Raw genomic sequence first — 13,835 nt, 5'->3', positions numbered from 1 at the left:
GCTGGTGGAGCTGCAGCGACATCAGTCAGATTCACTCAGGGTCTTCGTGATGAAGGGAAACCACACCATGAAGGCGTTCGGGGCTATTTGAGACTCTAAGCAGAGTTTAGTTTGGGTTGCAGCTCCAATGCAACCTTCCACCATCTCAACTAAGCTCCTCTTTCTGATGCTCAGGCAGGAGCAGGTGTGATGCTGCAGTCAGAGGAGGAGTGACTGGTGTCAGCAGAGATTGTTCCTCCTTCACCAAAAAAGATTAAAATCTTCCTTCTGTGAACAAAACTTTCAAACAATAAAGGTTTCCCATTTAAAAAAACAAAGAGAAGCTAAATACATAGGAATGCTTTTCTGCTGTTGGTGCAGCTGAACCAGCAGAGGAAACACCAGAGCCCCAGATTCATCATCTCTCCTGTTATTGTCCAGCAGTGAACCAACGTTGCAGCTCTCTGCCTCTCCATCATTAGCATAGCGTGGGAGCCACAACTGATAGAACGGCCAGTTAGAAGAAATATTCTTTTAATTTATTTATCCATTTTCTATGCCTGCAGAGTGTAAAAAAAACAAAACAACTAATTTCATCAAGATCCGCCTCCATCTCTGATGACATCATTTTCCATAACTCCATGTTGAACAGATGAGGCTATTTAATGATGTTGTGTTTTCATTCTTAAAATTCTTGTTTAACAAACAACAAATTGTGTTCCAAAGGATGTTTAAGTGTAATAATGTAGGAGCAGATTTGAAAGTTTGATGATGGTAGAAAATGAAAAATATAAAAGGAAGGGTAAAAAATAGCAACCAAGCTGTGGTGAGGTGATTTCAGCAGAGCTGTGCCATACCACATATTTTGGGAACGATCTGATAGTAAGTAAATATACAGAACCTGTATCACAGATATCGATTCTTTTTCATTATTTAGGTTTGAAATGTCATCAAACTTTTGACCTTGAAACATTTTTCCAGTTTTTTTCATTTTAATTACTTTTTTATTAAAACCTGGGACAAGAATTTAAGTTTAATGCTGTCTACAAAATACTTTAATAGCAGATTAACTAAGGGTGAACAAATTTATCTGCGCTAATTTATCGGCTGATATTTACACATGAAGTTGATCTTATTCCCCAAGCTTATCTACTTCACCAAACATCTAAAAAATCAGAGACCAGCCTACCAGGTGATGTCTTGCTACATTTAGTGACATTTCAGACAAAAAATATCTGCCAAAATCGAATTGGCAGGTCAAGGGTTTTTGAAGATCAGTAATCTGCAATCACCCAGAAAACTATAAAAACAACACATTTCACAAACAAAAAAAACAACAAATTTCTGTGGATTGTTAAAAAAATGCAAGAAAATATAATTTGAGAGCAAATCAAAACAAAATCGTTTTTGAGGCAGACTTGAGAAACTACAATACAAAAATAAAATAAAACTTAGAGAAAGTATGGCTCCACTCTAGTATAGATCTGATACTGACCGACTTCTGGCGATGCTAAATTTAGTTCAAAAGTGTTGATGCAATCAAAAAAAAAAGAGAGAAAGAGAGAGAGAGAAATATTGATCCCAAAATGCACCACGGCCAAACTGTCAACCATTTGCATCAACCCAGCCAACCTTCCCCACCTTCAAAACAAACAGAAAGAGGACCAGAGGCTGCAACCCTCCTGCACCTTAAATTAAAGGTTAGCGCAACATGAAGCTCGGTTAAGGTGAGCAGGTCAACTGGGGGTTTGACTCCTCTCTCATAACTGGTTAAACTCCCTGAATGTGGACTAGTTTCGCTTCCCCCCAGCCTGAACTTGCTGTCCCGGTCCAGATGTGCTTCGGTTCGGTTCGGTCCGGGCCCCTGGTTTCTGTTTCTTGATCTAATTAACTCCAGGAGCCACCTTAAAAAGCGGGCAGGGTGATCCCGGCCTGGCCCCGCCTCTCGCAGCTCGTGCGGCAGACGTCGCTCCGGCAGTTTTCCCGGGTCTCTCTCTGGATGTAGACGTTGTCGGAACCTAGCGAGTCCGAAACCCAACAGTACCGCCGCGAACTGGCTCCATTTACCGGATCTGAAGTGCCAGGAGTGGGGAGGTGACTTTTTTTCAGCCCCTCCTTATCGATTCTTTTCTGGATTCGGTTCGTTTTCGCCCCCAGGACCAGAGTCTGGTCTCCGCTGAAGAAGGAACTGGTTTCAACGTCGGGACGAAGACCAGTTGGAGGTCCCCCCCCCCTTCCTCCTCCTCCTCCTCCTCTTCTTCCTCCCCGCTGCTCGGAGGTTGTTCCACCGCGGAGCCCTGTTGGGAGATGAACCAGCCCCAGTAAGGACTCTGCCCCGCGGTTCGGACTCAGTAGCAGGACGTGATTTGGACCAGAACTCGCCTGTTGAAGGTACCGTCTAATTCCTGCGCAGTTAAACTTTATGTCCACTTGTGGCTGGAAGACGCGGATCCGACATGTTGAATGTTCTGTTTTGTTCTCTAAAATCTGTTTTTTAATTGCTAATTATCGAGGCTGTTTGCGCCAGTAAACGGACACTCCGGCTGTTTTTCCTCCTTATTATCCGCCTCGGTTATCCACAGGTGTGAAGCCGTGGCGAACCCACTAAGATCCACTTTCACGTCGATCTGGATCCCCGGGTTTTAATCCCGGCTCCAGCTGTGGAAACACCGCGGCTCGTTTTCCCCCCGCGGCTCCGTGTTCCGGACGGTTAGCTCGGGTACAGCAGCGGCGGTACGTGCCTCCTCTATCCGCAGTCAGAGCTCCATGGAGACCTGCTGCCCGTTTTTTTGCGCTCGGAAATGGACTGAATCGGCCGTTAAAGCCCTTGATCTCCCGGTTTACCCGCACTGCGAGGCGGATGCCATTATAACCCGTCGAGTTGGTTTTATTATCAGGTTATTATTCATCAAACTTCCATTAAGTGGCCACTTTCCATGAGACTGGCTGGATCAGCGGCTAAAGTTGCTTTTCTATTTCATCCAGGATGTTTCTGTGTCCCACAGACCGGCCGAACTGGGGGAGCTGGTTCCCAGTAACCTGGTTGGGGGTGCTAACTGAGCCGAACGGCGCTGGGTTTGCGGGGAATGTGTTTAAAAGTGACGCAGTGTATGGATGGCGCTGCGGGTGTTTTTTTTCTGAGGGTCTGGAACCAGTTTGCGGGAGTCTCTGGTTTCTCCCGGTGCCACTGGTTGCTCTGGGGACTGCCCGGGTGGATCTGTGGCATCACGCTGGCTCGGCTCGTCGGGCTGGTCGGAGTGGTTTCCCCCCCAACATCAGGCTCCTGCAGTGGAGGTGCAAAAATCCTCACCGAGTGCGTTTCTTCTAATTAACGGGGCTTTAGCGCATAAAGAGCCGTCCTTACGTCATCCGCCTGGATGGGTGGATGAGGCTCTCTCCTCTCTTTCCTCCCACCTCCTCCCCTCCTCTCCGGCTGGGTGTGTCCCGCCTTATTGCGTTAGGAAGGAGGGGGATCCCGCATCTCGGCTGCGTGACTCCTCCTCGACTTGTGACCTCCAAGGAGGGCATTGCTGCAGCTTAACCCCCCGACAGACACGCAGGCTGTAGAGAGGAATGGAAATGATGCGCATTTGAATCAGATTTGAATATTTATTTGAAATGTGAAGTAGAACTGGAGTTCATTTCCATAGTTTCCTGGTTGTTTGCTGAGGAATTTCTCCATGTTGTCTCCCTGAATGTTAATATCTGCAGGTTGGAAAGGAACAATTTCAACCTGTATAAGGCAAATAAGACAACCAAGACCAAGACAAGAAGAGCTGAGACGATTCAAATAATCACCTAATTGAATAATCGATTAATCTTAACTGGAGTACACAGACTCTATTAACACACTCAGAGTAGTAATTAACCAAATACTGTACAAAAATATATATTTATTGCGTTAAAGATTTAGCTTCACCTGGTTTCATATTCTGTAAAAAAAATCTATTAATTATTATGACTGTAATGATAAATTTTGTCCCTGAAGTAATCATGATTAAAGATAATGTCTTTGTTTTGAAACCATTTTCAAGCAATATAACAGTAATGACAGAGTAATGCAAGAACACATTATCAAAGATCATTTAAATTCTAATAAACATTTAACACTGCATCTGAAAGACATTTTAAATATCCAAAACAACAGAAGCAACAAATAAAATGAATTAATGAATGACTGAATCATGTGATTAACTGATTTATTGCTTATTGTGACTAGCCTCCTATTAATCATCTTGTCGTATCCAGTTATTAATCGATTATTCAGTACAATAATCGGATCGGTCCTGCAATGCATTGATGTTTAGCACTTTCTGCTGGAGTTTTCCACATGTTGATGTTAAAATGATTTTTTTTAATTGCAAATGCATTCTTTGCTACAAATGATCAAGGAATGATAAAATGTTTAGGTAACACTTTATTTGACAGGGTGTGCATAATACTGACATGACACTATCATAAACATGATTTAACATCTGTCATGATTATGAAGGAGTCTTTATGAACATCTATGACTGTTGTCATGAAGAGTCATTCGGTGCAAAGTTGCTCTAAAAATTGCATTAAAAGTCCATTAAAAGTGCCAACTTTGTATTATTTTGTAAATAATGAAACTTTAATACAAAGTTGTCACTTTTAATGGACTTTCAATGCAACTTTTAGAGCAACGTTCCATTAAAAGTCATTATTTACCGAATGACACTTCATGACAACAGTCATAGACATTCATAAAGATTTCTTTATGTTCATGACAGATGTTATGTCATGTTTATCACAGTGTCATGTATGCACACCCTATCAAGTAAAGTGTTACCAATGTTTATTTTCTTATTTAAAGAAAATGTTGAATAAATTTTTTTTTTTTAATTTTTTTTTTTTTTTTAATAATTTTATATTTTTAAAAAAAATTTGATTAACCAAAATACTTATGGGAAATATTCTGGGACTGATGGAAGAGGAAGAGTTTATCTGGTGAATTTGGTAGAAAACTAAGGTTTAGGAGGATCCTCATGCCGACAGTGAGGCCTGGTGGTGGTGTGATGCTCTGGGCTGCTGAAGGATGTGGAGCGAATCCTTCCTGCCAACTGCATGCTGGGAGTTTACTGGGGCGGAAACTGGTTTGCTCCAGCAGGGACGGGCCACACCCACTTAAAGCTTCAGCCCAGGAATTTGTTGTGACTTAATTACAAACATGATTAAAAATTTAATCATCAGTTTCAATTTAAATGATAACTGCATCAATTAATATTTTTTAATATCCAGTATGGCTGTGCAATAAATTGATTTTAGCCGTTAATGGAATTTGCTGTTTATGAAGATTAAATTCTGGAAAATCAGAGTTTATTTATTATTTTTCACCACAGTTCAGAGTGACATCAGGCCGCCATCCTGGATTACAGCTTGTACTTAGTTAGACTTTGAGTGCAGCTCAACTCCCAGAAAGCTTGATTGGAAAAAAAAGTTTTGAAAATATTTATAATTTATTTGTTTATTTATAGGAGTAGACTGATTTCAGTTTTGCGGTCGATCTTTAAAAAGCCTGATCTGCCGATTCTGATTTTAACCAATGCCTTTTTTTTGTCTGAAATGTTGCTAAATATAGCAAAAAGACAGTAGCTGAGTTGGTAACAGTTGGGTGATTATTAACTGTGAATGTGTAGAGATGACCTGGTGGATTGGTCTGTCAGTCAAACCTGGTTCTGGTTCTCCAGTTCATAAACTCCTCTCTGCTGTCTGTCCTGCAGGTTCATGTTGCTCGGAATGCATCTAAAGTTGCGTGCCGTTTCGTGGCGTTAGCTCCAGGCTAGCTGGCCTACATGCTAACCAGAGCTGATTGATCTCCTCTGGCGCTGGGACCAGTTTCAGGTTCAAACTGGGCCGTAGTTTCCATCATTAACAAGCCATACCAACATCATCCTGACTGGATGCTTAATCATCTGACACTACATCTGAAATCTTTAGTTTTGTCTGAAAACAGCAGATTTTAAAGGATAAGTTGGTTTCAGGTTGCAGTGATTCTCCTCCACTGATCAGTTTGGATCAAAATCCAACTTTAGTGTTGGCTGCAGCGGTGAGGAGCGGTTCTGGTAGCTGGTCGGGTCGAGCAGTGAACCCGCTGCAGTTCCATCATTACCATAGCGTAGGAGCCTCAACTGATGCAGTGGCCAGTTGGAAGAAATCTTCTTTTAATTTCTTTATCTGTGCTTGCAAAATGAAAAACATCTCCTCTTCATCAACGTCCGCCTCCATCTGCGATGAGCGATGAAGTCATCTCCTCCATGCTGAACATCTCACATTAAGCTGCTGCTGCAAAAATCATTCTAACCTGAAAAATACCTTTAAAACAAACAGATGTCTGACGTCATAAACACCATTTAGCATGAATTTTATAGTTTACTCGACTCTTTACTGCACATTTGAAGAAAATACATTGTCAGAAATAAAGTTTCTTTCTGGGTCCAGTTCTGGTCCAGTTGGGTGGAACCAGACGGAGCTGTACAGTCTGCATGGTTCGACTCCAGCTGTGTGTAAATAATTAACCAGAATGATTTAGAGGGGTTGCTCCGTAATGAGACGAATGTTTAACCAGTTTCAACCTGTGACTTTCCATTTAGACATGGAACAAGATTCTGACAATAAACCAAATTGGTTTATTTCAGTTTTCAGTGTTTTCACTTCACAAGTTGAGGAAAATCTGAACATTGATGCTGAACTGAGAACAGTCTGCACTGCAGTCAGCTAAATATTTAAATGTTGTTCCTTCAGGCTCTCTGTAGCTGACATATTTAGTGACACTTTGTATTTATGAAGGGATCAAGTTGTTACAAAGCTCTTTTATTTTTATTTTTTAGCTGAAATCTGTTTTATTTTTCAAAATTTTCTGCATATTCGTTCTTTCTATTTGAACCCGACTACATTCAGACTTCCAGGTAAACAGTTTCTGATCCCAAAACAATGCGCAGAAGAAGAATGTAGCCGTCACCCAGCAGCGCTCTGTTTACAGCAGTAAAGATGGCCGCCGCCGTCTGTGGATGGATTTTAAAGTTGTTCAGAGCAGACAGCATGGTCACCAGGTCAGAACCAGACGAAGAAAGATGATAAAATTTACCGTTAGAATTATGTCACTTCTCATATCAATGATGTAAAAGATAAAATGTGACATGACCTTTCAGACTGCAGATATTTTGAAAACTGTTTAGTTCCACATCTGGAAGTGGAACAGATTGTTTTTGGGTGAAAAACTCTTGATTTGTGTCACACTCACAAGCCTGAGTTGTTCCAGGAGAAATGTTAAGCAGAAGCAACTTTTCAGTCAAATATTCTTGTTGGGGTGGAAACATAGATCTTTTTCCTAGAAGCTGGATGGAGTTCTCATTAACTGGGTTCTGTTTATGAACCCAAAGCAGAGAGATTCAGTCTGTTTTTTATTTTATTTATTGCTTTTGTTTCCGTGAGTGAACAATGACCCAACCTGGATCAGACTTGACCAATCAGAGCTGAGTTAGTGCCGTTAACATCAGAATACAGGAAGACAGTCAGGAGAACCGATAGCTGGTTCTGAATGTGAAGAACTTTGGTCAGCTGACCCGTTAATGATTTACATCTCAATATTTCCATTACTTTCTATTTCCACATCAAACAGAGACTGATGGGAGAAAATGACAGTGGAGGAGAAAGTACTCAAACAATGTACTTAAGTAAAAGTACAAATAAACAGATAAAAATGTACTCACGTAAAAGTAAAACTACCACATTAATACTTGTACTTAAGTAAAAGTAAAAAAGTACTGGCTTTTAAAAATACTTAAGTATTAAAAGTAAAAGTACTTGCTGAATGCATTATCTAATCCCTAATACAATATCATTAAGTGAACCGATCGTATTTAATTTTAATACATTAGAAATGTTCAATTTTAATGAACAATGCCACAGATAAAGCATGTTTTTATTATGTTTACTCTCTGTAACATAGTTTACACTTAGATATGTGATTCTATGCATCATAATTTCAGGGATGGAAACATCTTGTCTCCTGTCTTAATATAGCATGAACTTCACTTTTTTTTTGCCACTAGTGGCTTAAGTTGGACTAAGTCCCACCGTCTGTGAAAGCGAAGTGCTGCTGATTTTACATGTCGCCATATCTTATGATTTATGCAGCACTATTATATAACTGACGATCAGACAGACATCTTCTCCTGCTCAGAGGAAACCACTGCGCATGTCTGGAGCTCCGCGTGCGAGTAAAGGTGGAGGCGATGGGTGACAACAGACACTAAGTCACTTCATTGCTTGGATTTTACAGCGCCACCTTAAGTCCCTGAACTTCACATTTTAACGGAAAAAAAGTGCAACGAGACTTGGATGTAATGAGTAACGCGGCACTTTTGTAGAAATGTAGTGAAGTAGAAAGTACAGATACTTACTGTAAAATGTAGTGGAGTAAAAGTAGAAAGTATCCATTATTAAATCTACTTAAGTAAAGTACAGATACACGAAAAATGTACTTAAGTACAGTAACGAAGTACTTGTGCTTCGTTACTTCCCACCACTGAAAATGAAGAGGAGAGATGAAGATGAGGGTCAGCTGGAACAATAATAATATCTGAGCTGCCTGGTTCATATCAGATTGAGCTGTAATGTAACAGCTGCTCTACATGCTGCGGCTCTATGCTGGGTTGGTCATCATTAGTGATGAAGATGGACTGCTGAAGCATTAGCTTTGTTTCCATCCAGTTGTCATGAGAATTTTAAGGAAACTTTTGAAATGTCACATATAAGGGAAACAAAGGAAAATGTGAGTTAGTCGTGTTTCCATCTGCTGGTTTGGAGTGAATCAGCCAGACAACGTAGAACGTGATGTCATCAGATGTTGGCGCTACGCATGGTTGGAATATACAGGAAGTAGAAGTTGCTAACTCTCAGCGTTCCTCCCAGCCCAGCTTGGAGTTCCTCTCGGTTGGCTACAATCCTTCCATCCAGGAGGTTTGGACTTTCTCAGAGTTTGGTTCCTCTGGTAAGGCACAGACACGCCAGGAGCTGGGAGAGTATTCTTTGTCAGAACTTATCCAGCAAATATTTTTGGATTAACTCTTTTTTGGAAAAGCCAAAAACTACATCACATGAGCAAAATACTTCTCTTTTTAAATTGAGGAATTTGTTTAGAATTTTGCCTATCCTTCAAAAATATTGATGAAAACTTGACTATTGAGAGTCTGGAGGCAGCTGATCCTCAGGAAGAAAACACTGAGTCATGTTTACCTGCAGACAGAAGCTGCTGCTGCTGAGGAGGAGCACAGGAAGTGACATGTGCTGACTCGATGTCTCTGTCCTCTTAATGTCCCGCTGGACGCTCAGGTGTCTTCATGTTTCCCTGTGATCTGCAGCTGCTCTGTTGGTTTCAGCTCCAGATGGTCTGAAACCAAGAATCAACACTTCACCAGCTCACCTACTGACAGCTTAACTCATTCGCTTCCAGTCATTTTGCTTTTTCTAATAGTCATGAGTATCCTGAGTCCATATGACGGTTCTGGTGATGTTCCTCCAGTTTGGTTCAGGCTGCATTGTTCCCACCAGCCCTGTTCAATCAGCTTTTTAATCAACTCCAGTCCATTGGTCCGGTTCAGTTGGGGAGTTGTGAATGCTAATTTAACTCTGATGCGGACCAAAAAACTGAACTCTGGTCCGCCTACAAATGTCGGTCTGGGTTCGGTTGAAGTGAACTCTGGTTCGGTTTGAATGCAAATATGAACACCATGCGGACTGAAGACCGCTCCAAAAGCAGGAAATGGTCTACAGTGCAGAGTATTCTGGTTAAATAAGTCCAAATCAACTGTGATAGCCTAGCACTAGCTGGAGAAATGGCTTCTGGGCTTTAACCAAAGTCAAAAGTGAATCTTCTAACCGCTAAAATCTGTCGCCACGCCATGTTTTTAACGTTTTGTGAAGAGGGAAGCTTAAAATGATATTTCAACATTTAGATATTTCCTCTTTCTGTTGAAAGCTACTGATGATCAGTCTGACTTGATTCCTTCAGATCTGACTTGATTCCTTCAGAGGCTCCACTGACCTTTGACCTGCTGGGACTTTGATCACTTTCATGATCAATGTCTTTTCTCTGTAAAAGGAATGGACTTTGCAGAGCTCAGTTAGTGGTTAAAGTTTGAATTAGACCTGCTGACCTGATAAAATGCCTAAAGGTGCAGTCAGTGCGTGGTTTACAATCTGAAGTAAAGAAACTGGAACAATGGTTGACTTCCAGACTTTTTTCCATGATTTACTTTCTTTATCTTTGAGTCCAGCCCATTGATTAAGAACCCCACACAAAGATAGAACGCATTATTTTCCTGCCCTCTTTTCCTCGACTCGGGACCTGTGGAAATATTTCTACATCTTGAACTGTTTAAAATGAGGATCCAGTTTAGATTACTCTAGATCTACCAGGATAATACAACTTAAAATTAAAGTGATCTAAATTTAACGGATGGCAAAAAGTTTAGAAATGCCCCTAAATATTAAGTTGTTTATTGTTTGATGAGTTGCAATATTTGACATGAAGAAAGTAGACATTTTAGTCTGGGTAATTATGAATATAATGTCCTGAACAGAAACAGGAAGTGACCTCAGTAATTATCCCAAATGGTAAGGAATTGATATTAAAGTTCATGCTGTTGGACAGGAAGTGATGCAGCTGCTCTCTTTCTCTCTCTTTTTAGCAACAAGTTGTTTAATTTTAATGATTTTTGTTCTTTTGCATGAGAAGAAAGTCATTTCACTGATTGTGATAAATATAGCACATGGTCATTTTACTGCTGTTATGTTTCCTTTTTTTTTTTTGCAACTTTTAAAATGTTGCAAAAACCCCCCCCAAAAAATGCAACTTGGACATTTGTCCATTTTCTGGCTCAGAGTGAATCAACCAGACTGACCAGAGCGTGATGTCATCAGATGCTGCACATGGCTGCAATAAACATGAAGTAGAGGTTGAAACTAGCACGGAGCAGAGACAGAGTTCGGTTGCTCTGGTAAGGCAGGAGTGGATGTGAATGTTCGCTACATCAGGACCTAATTACCACATCTGTTTCCATCTACCCTCAGTGCGTTAACTCTGTATTTTAATGAAAAACCTGAAGCCAACTCAAGCAAGAGTAAAAATGTTGAGTTTTGCCTTTTCTGAAGTGATCCTTCAGAATGTGTATGGAAACCCGGTCAGTGTGTCAGTATTTCCTGTTTGGACTGAAACGGTGGCAGAGTGTTTAAACATGGTGGAACATGAAGGCCGCCTGTTTCCTGAAGCCCCAGAGAGGGAGGAAGGAATCCCGGCCCTGAGCCGCATCCAGCAGCACTCTGCCTCTCATGCTAGTTAGCATTAATTATTAATGCAGCGCTGCAGCTATATTTAAGATGGGGAAGCTCTGCAGAGCCCTGTGATGGAGCGCTTGGCCTTCATCATTATTTCATGGCAGAGCGGGGCTCCCCTGCTTGTTGCTCTGCCAGCTGGGCTCCACACTCACCCACTGACTCTTCCCACCAGTCCCATGGTAGAAGTGGGCCGCCGCCACCAGAACTACTGGTTCTGTTCCATTACACATGATGATATGATTACATTCAGCTAGGCCTGGATGATAGATTATCGAGGTAATCACAGGGTTTCCCCCAGAAAACTAGCTAAGCCCGGTGTTAACAGTGCTAGGACAGTCATCCAATGACCCGCTGTGTTTTTGACTTAAAAAATGTTTAAAGTTGACAGGAAATGTTTAAAATATCACCTGTTCTGTTATTGGAAGACATTATTAACAATACCTAAATACCATACATATAGTCTTAAAAAGGCAAAAATTTAAAAAACACCAAAATAAATAAACTAAGGACTGTTAGCCTGGTGGGGGACCAACTAAAACCTGGCGGCCTGCCAGGCTTATAATACACTGGACAAAATAATGAATCATGATAAACAATAACATTGTTGTTTTAAGACAATGTTTCTCGTTATGAATGGTTCTGGTTCTGGACCTGTCCCCCAGCTGATGTCCAGCTGGATGGATGATTGTAACTGAACCATCTGAATTCGTCCTCCTGACATACACTTACATAACGGCCGTGTGTGTGTTGGCAGGTGTTCAGTGGGTGGTAGTGTGTCTGTGTGTGTGTGTGTGTGTGTGTGTGTGTGTGTGTGTGTGTGTGGAGGTTAGTTGTGCTGTCTCATTAGATCAAGTCGTTGATCTAATCAGCTTCAGCTTTCATCGTTTCCCAGTAACTTTGCTTCTAAATCAGTCGCTTAAAGATTCAATTCAGCCATAATCACATTTGTTTCCTCGTTTGGGTTTTATTAGAGGCTAGCAAACATTGGCAGGCTGCGGGCACAGGCAGCAAGCCGGCCTGCAGCAGCGGGTGGGGGTGAGGTGCACAGAGCCTTCATTAAATGAATGAAGGTCCTGATTCACACTGAGCAGAAATTATTATTATTATTATCATTGGCTGAAAATTTTCATGAGGCAGTCGGCAGAAACTCATCAGTTAGTTCTGTTATTCTCTGGGTAAGACACTGCCTACAAATGCTGTCTCCACTGGACACTGACTGGTTTAATGGAATCATTATTGATTATTGACCAAAATGCTAAATCTGTAGCATTTGATCATTAATCTCATTAATCATCATGAGAAGATCCTGCTGCTGCTTCAACAATAATTCCAGAAGCAAAGGCGTGAACCGAATCCTTCCCACTCGGAACCGGAGGTCTGACCCGGAACCACAGGTCGGCCGTCTGAGCCAAGGTTGGCGTGTTTCGCTGCTGCAGGAGTTTCACACTCTATGGTTGCAAACAGAGATTTCACCACAGTGATGTTGCAGCAACAGCGCATCCTGCAGCGTTTTCATCACCTGCAGACAGACGGACGCTGAGGCTCATATTAATATCTGCATCGATCTGCATNTTTTTTTAATCCGATTACTCGATTAATCGTAAGAATAATTGATAGATTACTCGATTACTAAAATATTTGTTTACAACAGCCCTATTTGCTGAATGCATTATCTAATCCCTAATACAATATCATTAAGTGAACCGATCATATTTAATTTTCATACATTAGAAATGTTCAATTTTAATGAACAATGCCACAGATAAAGCATGTTTTTATTGTGTTTACTCTCTGTAACATAGTTTACACTTAGATATGTGATTCTATGCATCATAATTTCAGGGATGGAAACATCTTGTCTCCTGTCTTAATATAGCATGAACTTCACTTTTTTTTGCCACTAGAGGCTTAAGTTGGACGAAGTCCCCACCGTCTGTGAAAGCGAAGTGCTGCTTATTTTACATGTCGCCATATCTTATGGTTTATACAGCACTATTATATAACTGACGATCAGACAGACATCTTCTCGCGCTCAGAGGAAACCACTGCGCATGTCTGGAGCTCCGTGCGAGTAAAGGTGGAGGCGATGGGTGACAACAGACACTAAGTCACGTTATTGCTTGGATTGTACGGCGCCACCTTAAGTCCCTGAACTTCACGTTTTAACGGAAAAAAAGCGCAACGAGATTTGGATGTAACGAGTAACGTGGCACTTTTGTAGAAATGTAGTGAAGTAGAAAGTACAGATACTGTAAAATGTAGTGGAGTAAAAGTAGAAAGTATCCATTATTAAATCTACTTAAGTAAAGTACAGATACATGAAAATTGTACTTAAGTACAGTAACGAAGTACTTGTACTTCGTTACTTCCCACCACTGGAAAATGAAGAGGAGTGATGAGGATGAGGGTCAGCTGGAACAATAATAATATCTGAGCTGCCTGGTTCATATCAGATTGAGCTGTAATGTAACAGCTGCTCTACATGCTGCGGCTCT

At 41.2% G+C, this 13,835-nt stretch overlaps 1 protein-coding gene across 4 annotated transcripts in view; it reads left to right on the top strand.

Annotated features, from left to right (window-relative positions):
* The first annotated feature begins 1,440 nt into the window (after window positions 1-1,440).
* LOC103153881 (plasma membrane calcium-transporting ATPase 1-like) overlaps window positions 1,441-13,835 on the top strand; it is a 66,916-nt gene continuing 54,521 nt past the window's right edge. For 2 of the 4 annotated variants that reach the window (XM_007574959.2, XM_007574957.2), the window contains exon 1: window positions 1,441-2,370. The gene's annotated coding sequence lies outside the window, so the exon portion shown is untranslated. The remainder of the gene's footprint in view (window positions 2,371-13,835) is intronic. The other 2 variants (XM_007574960.2, XM_007574958.2) reach the window with 1 other exon arrangement.

This window comes from Poecilia formosa, unplaced genomic scaffold, assembly GCF_000485575.1.
Source record: "Poecilia formosa unplaced genomic scaffold, Poecilia_formosa-5.1.2 Scaffold365, whole genome shotgun sequence".
Classification (NCBI taxonomy): domain Eukaryota; kingdom Metazoa; phylum Chordata; class Actinopteri; order Cyprinodontiformes; family Poeciliidae; genus Poecilia; species Poecilia formosa.
The sequence above is the reverse complement of the archived record's forward strand: the minus strand, read 5'-3'. Positions and strand labels throughout refer to the sequence as shown.